The sequence below is a fragment of the Capsicum annuum genome, chromosome 12 (genome assembly GCF_002878395.1).
Source record: "Capsicum annuum cultivar UCD-10X-F1 chromosome 12, UCD10Xv1.1, whole genome shotgun sequence".
In the NCBI taxonomy this organism is placed as follows: Eukaryota; Viridiplantae; Streptophyta; class Magnoliopsida; order Solanales; family Solanaceae; genus Capsicum; species Capsicum annuum.
In genome coordinates this window covers 82,784,598-82,791,649 of record NC_061122.1, presented here as the reverse complement: position 1 = coordinate 82,791,649, position 7,052 = coordinate 82,784,598, and positions in this window count along the sequence as shown.

The following is a 7,052-nucleotide window of genomic DNA, read 5'->3' as shown; positions in this document are numbered from 1 at the left end:
AGGGTGGCGGCCTATGCTTCTTGGAATTTTAAAGTTCATAAGAAGAATTATCTGACTTGTGGCTTTGAGTTGTTGGTTGTGGTGTTCGCATTGAAGATTTGGAATCACTATTTATATGGATTCCATATAGATATCTTTTCTAATCATAAGAGTCTTTAATATGTGTTCACCCAAAAGGAGTTTAATCTCAGATAGAAAAGGTGGCTTGAGTTGCTGAAATACTATGACATAAGTCTCCACTATCACCTTGGTTAAAGCTAATGTGGTTGCTAATGCTCTTAGCTGGTTATCCATGGGAGTCAAGCTCATGTAGATGAAAAGTAGTTGTTGAAAGATATTCACTGTTTGGCTAACCTTGGAGTTTGTCTCTTGGACTCTGAGGATGGTGGTGTGTTTGTGCAAGAGGTGATGAAGTCATTCCTTGTTGCTAAAATAAAGGAGAAACAGGTACTAGGTCCTATCTTAGAGAGATGTAGGTCAGGAAAAGGTTGTAGCTTTTGAGATTAGTAGTGATGGTATCGAGAGGTACCAAGGCAAATTATGCATTCCCAATGTAGATGGGTTGACAGAGAGGATCTTGGTTGAGGCTCATGAGTTGCATTATGTTATTCATCTTGGATCAACAAAGTTGTATCATGATCTTAAGGAGATTTATTAGTGGAACAATATGAAGCGTGATATGGCCAATTTTGTGACTAAATGCATGGTGTGTTAACAAGTGAAGATTGACCACAAAAGGCCCAGCAGGTTGACTCAAGCAATTGAGTTTCCTGTTTGAAGTGGGAAGCGATTAATATGGATTCTGTTACTAGTCTTCCTCGGTCTTAGAATCAATTTGATTTGATTTGGGTAATCATTGATACAGTGACTAAGTCTGCTTACTTTTTGACAGTGAGGACTAATTATTTGGCCAAAGATTATGCAAAGTTGTTCCTTCAAGAGGCTGTGAAGTTGGATGGGGTGCCAGTTTCTATCATGTCAAATTGTGGAATTTAATTCTCATCACACTTTTGGAATTCGTTTCAAAGAGGATTGGGAACTAAAGAGAGACTTAGTACTACTTTCCACCCGCAGTCAGATGGAAAAGTGGAAAGGACTATTCAAACATTGGAAGATATGCTTCGAGATTGTGTGATTGACTATGGTGGTGGTTGGGTCGATTATTTCTCTCTTATAGAGTATGCGTATAATAACAGCTACCTCTCTAGTATTGGGATGGCTCCATTTGAGGCATTGTATGGTAGGAGGTATAGATCTCTTATTGGGTGGTTTGAGATTTTTGAGGTAGAGATGTTTGGACTAGATTTGGCTCACCAAGCAATGTAGAAGGTAAAGGTGATTTGGGATAGACTTAAAGCTGCCCAAAGTTGCCAAAAGTCCTATGTAAATGTGAGGCATAGACAGTTAGAATTTGAGGTTGGTGATTGGGTGTTCTTGAAGGTATGTCCCATGATAGAAGTAATGAAGTTTGGGAAGAATTTGAAACTTAGTAACAGGTATGTTAGACCGTACTTGGTCTTGAGCAGGGCTGATAATACTGCATATGAATTGGAGTTGCCTCCAAATTTGATCTTCATTCATCCGATGTTCCATGTGTTAATGTTAGGAAAGTGCATGGGTAATCTATTGTGGATTGTTCCTATCAAGGATATTGGTATTTTAAATATAATTGTGCATAAGGCATGTGTTATTCTTAACATCTTTGATTTCTGACTTTGTTAAAGGAAATATTAATTTCCTTGACATTTTTATTTTTTTAGTTTATTAAAGGTAAGAATAGGGGAATATAATGTTAAATCGTGCTGGAAATTGCCTTGTCCCATCATTCGAGAATAAATGATCCAAGTGGGGGAGAATTGAAACACACTGGATTTTGGCCATTGAAAAGTTCTTGAGCTTTGGGCTTACTACTTTGGTTAAAACTGAACCCCAGAGTGATAGGATGTTTTGATGACTCATGGGTTGAATCATACCCAAACCAATAAGTTTGATGCTTCATTCTGCTCTGAGTACGAGTTGCTCACTAAGAACCATAATGATATGTTATGAGTCGTTAGGTGTAATCATAGGGAGTCCAGTGTACGTCCCAATTTACATTCTATGTTGACTACATTAGGACCCCACGAGTCATAAGGTCCCATTATGATTGGGGTTATTATTTCATAAGGATAACAGTGTAGGGTGCCTTAGTGGCACTGCCTTAGTTATGACTTATGGTGATGAGTCATATGGTTTTATTACGAGTCAAGGGGTTGACTCGTAAGAAATGGCGGAACTTTTTAGCTTTTAAGTTGGGGCCATTCTGGCATTTCCCCTCTGGACCAAATAGAAACCCATGGCTTATAACCACTTCTAGGGTGTCATTATCTCTCAGAACTAGCTAAGTAACTCCTCAAATACTCCCAAATCCTGAAGTTCAAGATCATGTAGGGTTTCCAAAAGGTTGATCTATTAGGGTTCTCAAGGGTGGTTTCTCTTTGTACATCTTACTATTTCAGGCATGTTACTCTTCCCTCATTGTTTATTTTGAAAAAGCATGTAATTTAAAGTATTTTTCATAAGATTATTATTTTGTTTTTGAAAGTAAAGGTTGGGGTTTTAAAATGTTATGAATTGAACAATGTTTCTCATGGTTTATATATATGATTTTCATGTTTTTAATATAGTTTTGAACTTGTGGGTGCATAGGTTTGGTAAATGAACTAGGGAATTCTAATTTTCCAAAACTTGTGGATTTTACATGGTTATAACCCCAACCTTATAATGTGAAATTGGTTTTAGTTATGACAACTATGGAAATTTATAAAATTGAACTAGTCTTGACTATTGCATGATAAAATGAAATATTTGAAGTACAATGGTATGATTTAATGATCAAAGGGAGTCAGTGTTCCCTAATGTGTATTAATGAATAAAAGGAGTTGTTCTTCACAAGTCAATGGAAACTATTTTGGCATGATGTTCCAAGGAGGACCAGGGTCAAAACAGGTTCATTGTTACTTGAATAGGAAGGTAAAGCGTAAAAACAAAGAAATAGACCATAAGTGTAATGCCCCGGAAAACGGGTCCCGGAGTTTCACACTGTGCTTGAGGCTACGACTATGCCCAAGCTAACCCTTTGAGCTATTTTCATCCAGTTCAACACAAATCAATGGGGTTTCCATAAATAACCCTTAAATATCAATAGTGTAATCATCATCCAAGAATAAAAGAATTTCAGAAAGATAATAAAAGACGACTTATTAGTCAACTCCCAACATCTATACTAAATTGACAAGCCTCTAAGAAAATCAATAAAACCAGCGAGCCATTGAGACATGCCCCAACTGACTCATACTCAGTTATCAAATGTAAACAATTCCATGAAACCAAAATCAGACATCGCGTCCTCGGAACATGAGGACTCACTACAATAGAGGATATAGAATAGCGTGCCCAAAAAATCACTGTCGAACATGGAACAGAGCACCAGAACCTACATTCTGAGAAAAAGCAGCCCACATCTGAAGTGTGGGTCACTACCATGGAAAGGAACCGAGTATATGGGGGTGTATGCAGTTGTATAAACATCATCATCATAAATATTTATAAGAAATATGCAGGATGTATGAAAAACTCACATAGCCCGAAGAAAATCATCATAATCATGAGAGGATGAAATAAGTACAATAACACATGTGAGTTATCATAAAATTTGTCAATCACTTTCAATTCATCAAGAATATCAATTCTCATAATGTAAATATCATTTAAATCTTTCGAAAGAATAACTTTCACAATTCCACTTTCAAATCAGTTCACTATTCACCATAGACACAAGTAAACGCACACACACTGGGAGCGACATAATCCATGTGAGCTATATGGAGTCTAACATACAACCCACGTTGGGGAGAGCCGTCCTATCCTTGCCATCGGAGTAGGACTATCCATATCAAATCCACATAAACTAGTGATCACTATATAAATCAGCCTCAGGCTCACTCCTATGGGGGCACATAGTTCTAGGGAAGTAAGGTCGCTTTATACCTCCCACTCGGTGCTAAAGATTTCTTCCGGACTTAGCTCAAATCATTTCAAAGACAATCCATAATAAAATAATTTTAGTAATATATAAATATACAACGGGAGTCATCATGCTTCCCATCTATCAAAATCAACCACGTTGTGGATTTCTTTCACACTCAAGTTCAAAACAACTCCATTAAGACCAAAAAGGTCAAATCATTCAAAAATATCTCAAATACTCAACATCAACATGCTTATAACACTGACTTTCTCAAAAAAATACAATTTCCAATGGGGATTCAAGACTCAAATATCAAAATCATGATAAATATCCTTCAAGATTCATGCTTTATATCTCCACATATGTAAATTCATCTTTCAAAATCATAAACATCAAGATTTCATAATAATCATCATAAGATGTGGGTTCATACTTCAAATTCGTAAAAATCAAATAAAAATCATGCCTTTGTAAAGAAAATTACTTTTGGGCATAAGAACGAAAGAGAGTTCTTGTTGAAAAACCCCACATACCTTGAATGATGAACTTTAGATCGATACTTATTTTTAAGATATTAATCGTGCCTTTGAATGATGGTTCTTGGAGTTCTTGAATGAGGAACTTGAAATCTTAAATAAATTTGCAGAATTAATGGTGAACTTTGGAGGTTCTTGAAGTTGGATGTAGGAGCTTAGGGTTTTCTTTTTGAGGGAATTTGATAAAATATAACATATAATGCTTCTAATAGGCTTTAATATAGGGTTTGGATGGATTTTGAGTGAGGGGGAATGACCAAAACGCCCCTAAAAATCAAATAATTCTCGAATCTATCCTTTGGTGGACTGTTTTGATAGTTTGAAGTAGATCAATCATAACGTTTTACTCCGATATCCAAATTGGATGAAACCAATTTCATTAGAAAGATAACTCTCATATATTTCCGTTGATATATAGTATCTCACCCAGATCATTGTGTACGAGGAGTTATGATCATTTGAAGTTGACCCAAAAATTCTCTTTTGATAGGCTGAAGTAGATCGACCATAATTTCTTGCTCCAATAGACAAATTGGATGAAACTAATTTCATTGGAAAGAGCACTCCCAGAGCTTTCCGTTGATATATAGTAGATTACCCAGATCATTATGTACAAGGAGTTATGATCGTTTAAAGTTGGAGCAAAAATATGTCAAGCCTCAGTACTTTTTCCTGCACGTTTTACTGTTCACTACTATTCACGGTTTGATCGGAATGTTCATAACTCGCCGCTCGGGTGTCCGTTTTGGATGATCCATATATCGTTGGAAAACTTATTTGAAACTCTATGCAATGGTGGGTCATAATCTAAGACATTCTACACGAAAAATTTATAATTCATTCTGGAAGATAGAACCCAACACATTTACGCACAAAATTTCAACGAAAAATTTCCTAGGGTATTACATCATCCCCCCTAGGAAACATTCATCCTCAAATGACACTATACATGCCAAGATTAGATAGAGAATAGAGCATATAGCTGAAACCATTCGTTAGACTCATCACCACATCGTTTCTCATTCCGAATGCAACATAGAATGCATAAATTCAAGAAACTACAGATGAAAACATAATAAATGACAGCTGTACTGCTGCAACTTTTATCAAAAGTGTATGATTTAGGAAAGAACGGTACCTTTGGCTTGATCGGAGTTCGAAAAAAATAGGTGCGGGTACTTGGATCGCATATCCTCCTTAGCTTCCTAAGTTGCACCCTTAACAGATTGGTTTCGCCACAACACCTTGACAAAGGAAACTTCTTTGTTCCTAAGTCTTCGGACACTGAAATAAAGAATCTCCACAGAAATCTCATCAAAAGAAAGATTTTCTTGAATGTCAGCACTCACAGAGGAATCCACTACCACAGCATTTCTAATGTGCTTTCTAAGCATGGAGACATGGAGTATTGGATGAACAAAGGACAACTCGAAAGGCAACTCGACCTCATAAGCTACCTTACAAAGCTAAGAATTTTTTAAGGACCAACGTAATGGGGAATAAGCTTCCCTTTCTTTTTGAATCTCTTCACCCCCCTCATAGATAAAATTTTCAGATACACTAGGTCACCAACTTCAAACTCAAGGTCTCTCCTTCTAACATCCACATATGAATTCTGACGACTCTGCGCAGTTTTCAACCATTTCTTAATCAAGTTAACTTTTTCCATAACCTCAAATACCAAATTCGGACCACTCACAGCCGCTTCACCCGCCTCGAACTAACCTATGGGTGATCTACACTTCCTCCCATATAAGGTTTCAAATGAAGCCATGCCAATACTAGAGTGGAAACTATTATTGTAAGCAAACTCTATCAACGGTAAGTGATCATCCTAACTTCCCTTAAAGTCAAGTGCACAAGCTCTCAATATATCCTCTAAGGTCTGGATGGTCTGCTCAGCCTGACCATTGGTCTGCGGATGAAAAGTAGAACTCAAAAGCACTTGGGTACCAAGACCCTTCTGAAAAGCTTTCCAAAATCACGAAGTGAACTGAGCACCCCTATCCAAAATTATAGACAAGGGAACTCTATACAGTCTGACTAGCTCTCGGGTATACAATCTAGCATAATCCTCAGCAGTATATGAAGTATGAATAGGCAAGAAATGAGCAGACTTAGTCAACCTATCAACCACAACCCAAATGGAATCATGATGGCGTCGGGAAGGAGGTAAACAAAACATGAGGTCCATATTTATCTCTTCCCACTTCCAGGTGGGAATACTAAACTCTTGCATCATACCACCAGGTCTTTGGTGTTCAACCTAAACCTGTTGACATGTTGCATACTTAGCTACAAACACTGCTATATCTTGCTTCATGCCACTCCACCAATAGATTTCCCTCAATCTCGGTACATCTTGGTGGCACCAGGATGAATAGAATATCGCACCCCATGCACTTCAGCCATAATCCTTTGTCTCAGATCATCAATATTCGGGAAACACAATCTACCCTGCAATCTCAACACACCATATCCTCCTTGGGATAAAACCTCTACTTTTT